Source organism: Neolamprologus multifasciatus, chromosome 15 (genome assembly GCF_963576455.1).
Source record: "Neolamprologus multifasciatus chromosome 15, fNeoMul1.2, whole genome shotgun sequence".
Taxonomy (NCBI): Eukaryota; Metazoa; Chordata; class Actinopteri; order Cichliformes; family Cichlidae; genus Neolamprologus; species Neolamprologus multifasciatus.
In genome coordinates, this window is record NC_140453.1 from 4,531,248 (window position 1) to 4,543,683 (window position 12,436).

Genomic DNA, 12,436 nt, shown 5'->3' on the forward strand with positions numbered 1-12,436 from the left:
GTTATTAGATGCATCTTTTGAATGTCTTTTTTCGTGCCTGGTTTGCTAACCTGAACAAATCACTGCTGTAAAATCAGTATGAGCAGTGTAAAACATTTAGCTCTGTACTGACCTCACACAGTGACAATTTACATTAAGAATCACATAAACATTTTTAATACATTTAGCGAGTTAACTAGTTGGTATAGCTGCACTGCAGCTACTTTGATTTTAAAGAGAGAGGCAGAAAGACATAAATACAGGGATCTGCCCTTTGAATGCAGCTCCACACATAAAGACACCACGCGTCACTCAATTATATGTCTGCATGATTAGAAGCTTGGGCTACGTAAACAGCCAGCGTCAAGATTTACATTTTACCGCTTAAGCACAAGCAGCTGTTTACATGCCAAAGGAGGAAGGAACACTTAGCAAGCATCCATACATGATGAGGAATAAGGAACATGCATCTTCAGCAGATGATGCTTTCAAGATGTTTTCAATACAAAGTTGTTTATGTAGATCTAATAGAACATTTGGTTCGAATATTAAATTGCTTTTTAATCTCTCAGCTCTGCTGCTTCTGGGTTTTAAACATGTAAGTCTTTGCAAGCATCCATTTGAGTAAAACTGCTTTTAAACCCCCATCTAAAGTGATGCTTGTTTCTGTGGAACTATATGGGCAAACACACATAGTGGAGTACCATGACCTTTAGAATAAAACACATACTGACAATATATTTAATCAGGTTCTGTAGGTGATGAAATACCAAGACTCATGCATAGATTCATATATACAGTATCAAACAGTCTTAAGTCACTTATTCTTTTATATTTTGCTTTCCAGGAGACTTTCTTGTCATTTTTAAAAGTGAGAATAGTTCTCAAACTTTTTCTTTGGAGATTTCCTCATTTTCTTTCCAGTCCTTGTGCCTGACCACTTTCAGAGAAACACATGACTTGTGAATCATTCAACAAAAGCTGCTAAGTCAGAGGGGGAGGGGGGATTAGTTGTATCTACACATAATAGAAAACTTAGCAAAGACACCATTTTAAGTTGTATCTTTAGGCATTTGTTCCTATTTCCTTAGCTGAGTCTACAAAAACTGCCAAAGATAACATAGTTAGACAGGCATAAAACAGCACTTTTGCAACAATAAAGTGATTCCCAAAGAGTTATTAGCTGAAAACTTGGCATATCTAGGTGTGGAAGGCAGTGTGCTCTTAAAAACTGAGAAAATTGGACAAATGCAGGACAAAACAAGAAGGTGAGGCCTAAAAACCTGTCTATATCAGAGAAAGAATATCTGATATTCATATCCTCTAGAAACTGGAAAAATCCAGCAAAGACCTGACACAGGACCTGAGATGTGCATCTGGCCCTTCAGTTGATCCATCTGCTGTTCACTGAGCCTCATCAGAAATGGTTTCGTGGTACGGTGGCTGTCAAGAAAAAAAAAGAGAGACAGGGAGAAAAAGCTCAGGAATGCAAGATTAAACCTGTGGTAATCTGTTTTATAGCACGATGAACCCAAATTTAAAATGTTTTATTCGAATCATCGTCAAAATGTATAGAGGTACATATATATATGGTAAAACACGGTGAGGCTTTGTCTTGGTTTGGGGCTCCGTTTCAGTTAGTGGCGTTGGAAATCTTGTCAAAATTGATGGAATTATGAAAGTAGATTGTGATTGGTCTCCCCGGATCTCAACAATGTTAAAGCAGTGTGGAATCACCTTGACAGAAAACAGAACAAAAGGCAGCCAACATCCAAAGAAGAACTTTTAATGCCCTTAAAGAAGCCTGGAGAACTATTCTCAAAGACTGCTTAAAAAATTAGAAGAAAGCTCGCTAAGAGATTTCAGGATGTTTTGGCCTTATATACTGTATTTCCATGTATATATATTTCCTAACCCTAGGAATATATAAAGAAAGTGTGTGAAAAGAGTGGCCAAAGACTTTTTAAAGGTACTATATATATATGTGTATATATTATTTTTTTTACTTAAATGCTTACTTTCACAGAAATCCCTATCAGTTGTAGAAGATGAGATTGAACCATTAGATGACGTAGGATATTGCTTAAATCGGTGTGTTTGTCAAATGTAAGATACTCTGAAGGTTAGACAAAGCTGATAAATGTCATATCAAAGAGAGCGAGGTCAACTATAATAACATTAACAATTCTATTACATACCAAAAGCTGTGAAGAGTGTTTGGTTGTAAGTCTGTGTACGTAAAAGTGGATAAACAGAAAGATTAATATCCTGATTATATAAAATTCTGTCAGTTTTTGGGCATTTTTCCAATACCTAGATTTCACTGCCCAGCTACTGCCAGCAACAAGTAGCATTAAGCATGTTTAGGAATTTTGAATTATTAATATGATCTGGTCCTCTTCTCTCATTGAAATCACCAGAATCTGTGGAGTTTCCATCTATTCATGCATTTATGTGCATGATACATTTATGTGTAAATGCAAGGTAGCAACAATTGGAGCTCAGCTATGCAGATCATCTGAAAACTCCTGTTTCTCAAATGTCCCTTTGAGACTGGCTCCATAAGAAAACATTATACACTTCTTTGTTAAAATGCTCAGTAGTGCAACACAAATAAGCGGGTTTACAGCCTGGTAGTATGAACAGATTTGAAGCTAATTTAGTTATGCTGCTAATTTAAAGCTAATTGTAGCCGTTTAAATTGTATTAATGTTAGAATTTAGCTATTATTAAGTGTGTAAACACTCTGAATGACAGGTGATTGACCAGCTCACTAAGGGAAAACAATTCCCACAAGTTGGAAAGTACATTTTGTTTTAGCCTGTTTTTTTGTTTCTAGGGTTAGCATCCCTTTTTGGAATTATTGCTAATCAAGCTAGTTAGCCTGTGCTATCATTAGCTGATAACTCTTCAGCACTACTCTCCTGCCCAAAGATGGTCACCTCTGGTTTCAAGGCTGCTGACTGCCAGAATGCAACACTCAAGGCTTTGACAGTGTGGTCAAACCAGATGATATTATCATTGTGGCTACAATTATTTACACTCTATAGTTTTGCCAACATATAAGTAGAAGTTCAGGTTTGGCTAATGAACTAGTTGTTTAAACAAGAAACAAAAGTTACACTTCTTGACTAATTGAAAAGACAGAAAACCCTTAAAGACATTCAAAAATAAACACAGTTTAAATGGACAAGGTGAAACACTAGCCACACAAATATTTTTCATGTATTTTAGGTACTGTAATAGCTGTGCTAACCAGCACAAGTGTCCTTTATTTATATTTATTCCTTGCACTCATAGAGTATATGTAAAAGTGGTGTTGTAACATTTTTGAACAATGCATCTAACCAATTAATATTTCTGACACGGACTAGCAAGATCAGCAGTGGTTAAATATCGAGTTGACCTAACATGCCCATTCCCAGATGTCCTAAGTCATAGTGATGCATACTAATTGTCGCTAAGATAAACTTGATAACTAGCAGGCGAACAAGCAGAATTTTTCACAAAGGAGCTGGAGGAGACCAAAACAGAGCTAAAAGGGAATCCTTAAGTTTGCAAGGTAGCTAGAAGCACAACATCAATTGAATGCTAATTTTGCCCTGAAACTGCCAGCTCTGAGGCTATGGCAACTCTTCATTAACAAGTTTGTCTTATCTGTTTACAGAATCAGCTCTGAGGCACCTGATCAGAAAAGGACACGTAAGAACACGCTGGCTGGGCTGCTGCTAATGTTTCAGTATTTTGTTTTCTCCTGAGAGTTTAAAAGTTAAGTTCTAAAACAGAAAATATCTTATTTTTATCATGTTTTTTTTAAGCTGTTGTGAAAAAATATCTGCAACATCTGTATACAAGCATACATATATATATATATATATATATATATATATATATATATATATATATATACACACACATCTGTAGCAAAATGCAAATACTGGCTTTCACAAAACCTGTTTCATTGTTGTATTTCATTATCGTGGTGTCGTGCCGAGTCTGATCCCAGCCGTGCAGCCTTGGGGAACAGAACACCAGGCTTGTCTGACAGAGGGAGAGAGGAGGCTAGTAGGCTATAGGGAGGACCTGATTGTACTTTGGCATCCACAGAATGACATTATAGCTGTGCGGTTTCATGATAATAATAATCTTCAGAGCAGCTGTATAAACATTTAACTGACATCCACTCCCTGGGCATGCAGTATGTATCTTTAACTTCTACTAGGGCCAGTCTGATGCAACTATTCATATCGCCGCCCATCTCTCTCTCTCTCTCCTTCTGTCTCTGCTTGAGATATTTGATCCATGTTAGAATTTGCTGTAAATGTCAATGGAAAATGAATGTTCATATCGCATTAAGCTTTCAGCGTTTGAAAGAAAAGCACACTGTGTTACGAGAACAAGCTTAGCGGGATGAGTTACTGTTTGGACCCACACAGAGCTCTGACAGTTGTCTTATTTCATTTGGTTTAAAAAAAAAAACAGTTTTAAAAATTTTAGGACTTAACACAGGCTAATAAATTTAGACAAACCCCTTGCTCTGGCCTCTCACAATGTAGCCTATTTCCTGGTAACATTTGTCTTAATTCCTGGCAGTTTGTGTAAATATTTATGCCACTAAACTAACTCTTCTGTATACAGTAAGCCCCCCAATCTTCCCTGGAATGCGATTTAATTGGCGGTTTCCTCTGTTTATCCTGTTTCATACGGTTATGGGCGAGCTTACTGTAATGAATAATCAGGTAGATAAAGTGTAGCCTTAAATTAAATGTCCTCCTTAAAGAAAATCAAATGAAGGTTAATACCTGCTTCATGCCCCCTGTCTGTAATTCACGTTCTCTCATCACATGCCAGATTACCATTATGTGTCATTTGTAATACAATAAACAGACTCCAGATGGCTTGGATTCTCTTGAATATACACAGAGCAACAGAAGCTATGGGGAGAGCTGCTGTATTTTACTCTGCCTTAGTAAGCCAGGCCAGCTCTCTTTCAGCTGTTGGCATGTTATGTCCTGAAAACTTGCTTGCATAGTCTCATGCTGTGAGACAAGCAAATGAGGACAATGATTGAAAAAAGGTCCAGAGATTGGAGATTAGTGTGCGTTTTGTCGGTTACAATGAGAGTAGATGACTAAGCTTGGACAAATACAACGGTATTGATTCCTTTCGCCTGCATTATATCCACTGACATTTAAATTTGTCAAGCTGACAGCATTGCAAGCTATATCAAAGTCTTTCACTCGCGGCTTGCACATCTCTGACATCGCGAGGCGGAGCCGGCAATGTAAGCGAAAAGCGAGAAGAGAGCGTTTCTGATCTCCCGATTCATCTTGGCTCCTGCCTTGTCATTGCACGCTGTGCTTTTTATATCCATATTGTGGAGTTTTGCCACGGCACCACAAACGGACATGTGTGAAAGCTGGTTCCTTTCAAAAACGCACTAAAGCATATGCGTGACATATGAGACGTTGGCTGCAGACTTATCTAAACACCTCTGTTATGATGGGTATCTCACATCCGACAGTGATTTATCTGTTAACATTATTTGGCCCCTCTGTGTTTGGGACAGGGGACGAGGAAAAGACCACTCGTTTGGTTTATGCATGGATCATTGAGGAACACTGGGCCTCTTGTCAGCATGTCAAATTTTACCCTAGAATGAAACATTGTATTTTCCTAACCTGGTTAAGTAATCACATTACCTAAGACTCCATAAAGTGGAACAAACAGTAGCTTATAATCCCGACTTCTTTTTATGTGCCTTGAGTGACAGATTGGCTTTCATCAAAGAGGCAGGCAAAGAAGTTATATAGTCATTTTGCTATGCTAAGAACACTAAATTGATCCTCATATGCAGAACATCTGGTGAAAAGCAATTTCCACCCAAGTGTTTTAGTATTTCCTCCTAATTAATTTCACATGTACATGACAAGAGAGAGCGGTCTCCCAGAACCGTAGCACAAAAGCCAGCTTTGTTTCACCATAAGAAAAGTAATCTGTGGTCCGGGGTTGAAAACTGTCTGTCGCTTTGACGCCCGAAATCAATGCTGAAAGCTGCATTTTGGTGGGGCTAAAAAAAGTCACATCTTGCTCCCTGGTGACACAGTCAGGCTAAAGGTTTACATTTACATTCAGTCGAGTGGTGACTCGTGGAGCGAGCGGGGCACGTCGGACAGAAAAAGCCGAAGGTGAAAGAGAGCAGGCACAGGAGGAGTAAAGGGGTGAGTGTTAAGCTGCCAATCCGAGCCATAATGAAGGAGTGTGAGTTAAAAATGCAGACTATTAGAGGAGCTGTTTGCATTCTCCACCAAATGCTTGAAACTGTGACCCACGGCACCTTAACGCAGCAGTAATGTGAAACAAATCCGCACTGAAATACACATTTTTTCACATCTTCTGCCCGGCGATCTCACAGATTAACCGTTAGTGCCACGCAGCAGACCGACTGTATATCACAGCTGTCTGAGAGCCCGGCGCCTCAGCTCGTGGAGGTGAGCGTGAGGCAGCTGTGAGACACAACACTTCTTGTTTTTACATGTCGAGATGACAAGTCAAAAGAGCTCCTAGAACAGCAGATGAAAAGTTGGCTCGATCAGATTAATCATTAAAGTGAGAGATCCGAGCACACTGCGGCATTGTTTTTAACACAATCTTGATGCCGCTCAATCTGAGACCTCTGTTTGGATAGGGCGTCTGGGACCACCTGGATGAATGTAACTTTTGTTTGCCAAAACCGCACATTTCTCACCTGAAGGTCTCTCTCTCTGTCTTTTTCTTTTTTTACAATGGGGTTTCCCCCCCAGAGAGTAAGAGAGTCTGCTTTTCATCTCCCCAAGCTCTTCATCTTGAGAGGAGATGTGATGCATGGCCACAGAAGGAATAACTGTCCAGAGGCAGCTCTTGTCTGTGTATAAGTGAACATGAATGGGTGGTATTTACCCACACAGATGCAGAAGTGAGATACAAGCAGGTGTTTACAGGGGTGTTTGAAGTTGAAGGGAGATGGTGTGCTCCGATTAGAGCCTCGAGGAAAGCGCGCGCTGTAGGTGTTTTAGCCAACACAGAATGAAAAAGTCCTCATCCCTCCTTATCTTTTCATTTCTTCTTCCCATCTGCTATGTGTTTTTAAAGCTAAGCTTGACTTTCAACTCAATTTGGCACAGCGGAAGCATGACATATTGCCATTCCAATCATGCTCTTGCTTTGCCCCCTTTTTTTTTATACTACCAGTGACAAAATAGCCGGTGTTGGGAAAGAATCCATTGCGCTAACCTCCAAGTCAGTGGCTTTGTTTGTTTTCTTTTTGTTTGTTTCTTTGTATGTTAAAATAATTTAAGGATTTCTATTGTTCTGGAGACCACCCTTACCTCCTTTTGTCGTGATGTTCAGCTGAAGCATCCAGCGCTCTGCTGTCTGCAAGTGAAGAAGCCCTTCTTTCTGTTGCGGCTTCAAAGCATTTTTGCCTGAGCAGCAGAGTTACAGGCTCTTTGTGGCATAGGTTATTTGTCAGAGGGTTTGGAGAGTGACTTGTTTTACTCTGTTCTCTTAAAAAAAAAAAAGGTCCATCCGCGAGTGCTCGAGCAGTCTAAAGTTACAGCCATGAGCCCCGGTATTACAACCTGATGACTGACAGGAAAAATGGGGTGAGCTCTTTTTGCCGGGCTCTAACAAAAACACCAATAAGATGAAGAGGGAAACAACAGATTAGACTACTGATCTCAATCTGCTCTCCTTTTGGTTATTGGGAAATAATAGCTCTGAAAAGGAAGTCATTTAAAAGGGGGCCTTTAATCAATTCGCCTTTGACGAGCAAAGCGGCATGAAAGGCTGCAGCGAGAGGGAGAGCGTGCTCCTATAGCCCTGAATGTTTTTGGTGTGTGGGGGGAAATACGGGAGAGATGGGCTCTAATTTGTGTTCTCATGGTGTCCAAGCATCTCCAAAGCACTTGATCACCACCACAGCAGGCCTTGATGCCATGTGTGAGTGTAAATGGTTCCAAGGCTCCGTGGTGGTAAAAATCCCATTGCCAGAATGACCACCAACTGGAAATGAAACAGTACCCTGTTTTTAAAAGGTCCCATTAAAAAAAGCGTTTTTTTTTTTTAAAGGCACATAAGGTAGCAATTTCCTTCAAATATGGTGTAGCCTGATAACTGTTGAAGTAACTGACACCATGTCGCCGTAAATGAAAGATTTTTACAGTGTGTATGAAGCATTAGTTAGATTTAAGATAGTAAATGTTGAGGGCTTTTGGGTTTTTTCTAATTGTATGCAGACATTTGCGACCTCCACACTGTATTACATTCTTGTCATCACTGTAATTCTTTGCCTCTTTTGTTTTACAGTAACAGCCAGAGTAGTAGGGTCTGTGTACAGAGTGATTACTTTCTTCATTCCAAAGCATGCACAAATCTGTTTTAAGTTCAAGAGAGGAGGAACCCTTTAATTTAAACCCTGAAATGAAGTCATTCATTCCCTGTTCAACTGCACTGCGACCCATAAGGTTAGGCAAACAAGTGTCCCTTGCATTACTGTCAAAAAGACCCAGCCCCTTGCTTTGCTGTGATGTAAACTCCCTCAATCTTTTTACAGCGTGCATGAAGGGAAACTGGCTGGAGATTCAATTCAATTCAATTCAATTCAATTTTATTAAATGTCGCCTCAAGGCGCTTCATAGATACAGAGAAAAACCCAACAATCATATGACCCCCTATGAGCAAGCACTTTGGCGACAGTGGGAAGGAAAAACTCCCTTTTAACAGGAAGAAACCTCCGGCAAAACCAGGCTCAGGGAGGGGCGGGGCCATCTGCTGCGACCGGTTGGGGTGAGAGAAGGAAGACAGGATAAAGACATGCTGTGGAAGAGAGACAGAGGTTAATAACAGATATGATACAATGCAGAGAGGTCTGTTAATACATAGTGAGCGAGAAAGGTGACTGGAAAGGAAAAACTCAATGCATCATGGGAATCCCCCGGCAGCCTACATCTATTGCAGCATAACTAAGGGAGGATTCAGGGTCACCTGGTCCAGCCCTAACTATATGCTTTAGCAAAAAGGAAAGTTTTAAGCCTAATCTTAAAAGTAGAGATAGTGTCTGTCTCCCGAATCCAAACTGGAAGCTGGTTCCACAGAAGAGGGGCCTGAAAACTGAAGGCTCTCCCTCCCATTCTACTTTTAAATACTCTAGGAACAACAAGTAGGCCTGCAGAGCGGGAGCGAAGTGCTCTGGAGATGGAGGAAGATATGTATTTCTGTGTTTCTTTTCTTTTTTTTGATAAAGGAGGGAAGGAAAGTCAGTACCTGAGTCTGTTCTCAGGAAGGTGTCCTACAAGGAAAAACGTTGCCTTGTTCCAAAGCAGAAAACTGAGGAAGGGAGGACAGGCCACAATGCGCTGAGCCCAGCAGGCCTGCTCAGATCTGTTACCAGCTCCAGCTCCAGCACGGCCTGGAATGTGAAGAATCCTACTGGGCTGGGGTTCTAGTGCAGGGGTCCAAACCTCACATTGCTGCTCATACTCATTTTTCCTTCTCTCTTAGTATTGTATTTGGATAGGTGATTGTAATGTAGCAGGAATGTAGAGTGTAGCTGTAGCTGTGGACAAAGTTGAAGCTGTAGTCGCGAAACATAAGGAATCTGCTCGGCCTGAATATTATGTGGAGATTCCTGAGATTTTAAAGCAAGAGTCAGCGATTAAGAGAAGAAAAATCAAACAAAGCATCTGTTTATTTAGAAAGGAAAAAAATCAATGAGCAGCCGCAGCTCTGGCATGACTAAGAATTATACTCACTAATGTGACACTAATTGCTTCTTACTCTGTCAGAGGACAAGAGAGAGAAGAGACAGAGAGAAAGAGGATGAGGAAAAAAAGGGAGAGAGAGTACCAGGTGCTGACTGAGGGCAGTAATGACTGCCAATGGAATGCCTACACCCATAATCCTCTCTGTCATTGCTGACAGATCCTCTTGACCTCTGAACTTCTGATGTAAGAAAGGAAAAGAAAGGAAGTCACAACTTAATAAAATTACCTGATGGTTAGCACTTGTTTGGGAGTGGCAGTTGTCATTGGCTGTTTGATTGTTGGACTGTTTGGACAGGGGAAAAGTTGGTGATATATATATATTTTTCAACATTTCATTTGAGAATCAGTAAGATGGATTTTAACCTCCCACTGCTTTTGATTTGCCCTTTGATAGCAGCTGCATGCATGTGTGCACGCCAATAAACAAGGTCAAAGGGGAAGGATTTCACAACAATAGCAGCGAGGGTGAAAACCGAGATACGAAAAGGTTTTTACGTGTTGCCTCTGTGCATGTCAAACAAAACCCCCTCATTTTTTCTCTCTTAGTTTTTGCTCTGATATGGCCTCTCTATTGCTTTCTGTGGTTAGCCTGGCTAATCAGTCACACATTACATGAGTATCTGCAGACCTGACAGGAGATGTGTGTGTGCTGGAGGTGCACTGCGATCTATATTTCAGCAGGCAGGCTAGGTCTGAAGATTTGGGCCAAAGCTGTCATCGATTCCCTCTGCCTTGTCATCAGCCTTATCTGATCACACTATGTTACTCCCTCCATGTTCTCCTCCCTAATGGCTAATGGAAACACAGACTTGCTGTTCTTTGGACTTTTAAGGGAGGGCTTCCAGATGGGCTATTAAACAATTTGTTCAGTTTAGTAGCTGTTTTTTTGTTTAACGTGTTATCCCCTTTTTCTCTGGACTCTCTGGACAGGGACATAGGACAGCCAAGAAGCTCAGTCATTTTTTGAGGGAGTGAAATGTAACATTAAAATGTTCTGCCTTTTTTAACGTTTGCCTGTTTGCTATTTCAGCGCTTATCTTGGAGGTGACCGGATTGAGTGAAAAGAGGATGCATTTATCTGTGACTTGAACACTTCCGGTGCCCTCCGTGACAATAGGGCAGCAAAGCCTGTAACTGGAAGTAAAGTATAACAGAGTCCCCTCGACATCCTGTAAACTCTGTAACTAGCAAACTACCACCTTTGCCGCTGCGCCTGAGAAGTTTGAACTCCGTGTATGTATTTATTTTAGACAGTTGCTTCTCCATCATCCTTTTATGTTCATCCTACAGATCATATAGGACTAGAGGATGATACCGTTGTGTACGTTCCTGTGTGTGAGCGTGTCATCATCATGTTTCAGGCCCTACTCTCTTCCTCCTCCCGAGTCTGCTGCACTGACAATTCGTTTGACAAACATGCAATCACCGTAGTCACAGACAGCCCCTTTAGTTAGGGTAGAGCGCAGTGTGAATTATGGTTGAGATGGAAACCTTTGAATTATGGGTAAGCTCTGAAGTGCCTCTCGCACAGGGAAAGAAGAAGAGGAGGAGGAGGGATCTATGTAGACTTGTGCCACAGAGGAGTGCTGACAGAGACCTGGCTCGGCAAACTGCAGCAGAACCAGAACAGCAAGAGGCTAACCCAAACACGGACCAGCAGAACCGGAGAAACCCAGCTCGGGCAGGGTCAAACGGTGCATCTCACCGCGGAACAGTGAAGGAGGTTGACGGCGTGTAACCTCTTACCATTGAATCCACCGTTTGCCTAAGCCAGCTCCGTGAACACACGCTTGGAAACAGCATTGCAGACATTCCAGCCTAATTGTACATTTGTCCTCTTTCAAAGTGAAGAAGTGTTAGGCCAGATACAAAGAATCTTGGGATAGGGCGATAGCGCCAGGATCCGTCCCTAGCCTCCTGAGGGCTATTTAAAGGTGCAGTAGGCTGTATTTTCCGCCGCACAGTGAGGCACCCACCCTTCCGCCTGGCTCCATATTGGAACCAGATGCTGCTGGATGCGAGGCCCCACTAATTTAAGTGGACAGGGCAGATGGAAGCGACTCGCCCTGTATGCATACCACCCCCTGTTGGCTTTCATGTGATGAAAAATCTTTGCAATATGGCGGGGGAGGTTCAGTCGGTGATCCATCCATGTGCTGTACGTTTACACATTGACATATGCACGTGCTCTGGTGCCGTTTGGAACTTCTGTGCCCAACCAAAGATAGATAGCAACATAACACACACACACAAAGACTGTGGATGCAGAGAAAGAAAGTATTTCTGCACCATCTGTAGACTTGAAAAAACGTTAAGCTAATATAAAAAAGAAATTGTATATCTGCACACTGAGAGCAGACAGTCTCTAAAATATGTGATATTGTTGGCATGCTCTATACCACTTGCATTCTGTTTAAAATTTATATTAAATTCCATTCAAACTCTGAATTGGTCCAGAAAATTTTGTGCTTGCCTCAATAGAAAAATACCAATTTTTCTTATTTATATTCAAAACATTCAGGCAAGTGCCGAAGTCTTTTCTGACAGCTGCGTATTATGTTGAATTTAGGTAGGTAGAGGAGAAGGACTTGAACCCTGTCAGCAAACGCTCATCACCTGGTAGGAAGACAGTGATGCGGCGCTAAGCCTGCAAC

General features: G+C 41.3%; 1 long non-coding RNA gene across 1 annotated transcript in view; it reads left to right on the forward strand.

The window, feature by feature from the left end:
• The window catches only part of LOC146501347 (uncharacterized), a 44,168-nt gene extending 35,543 nt beyond the window's left edge, over nucleotides 1-8,625 (forward strand). Inside the window, exon 4 of the long non-coding RNA XR_014869528.1 lies at nucleotides 3,647-8,625. This is a non-coding gene — a long non-coding RNA (uncharacterized LOC146501347). The remainder of the gene's footprint in view (nucleotides 1-3,646) is intronic.
• Nucleotides 8,626-12,436: the final 3,811 nt, after the last annotated feature.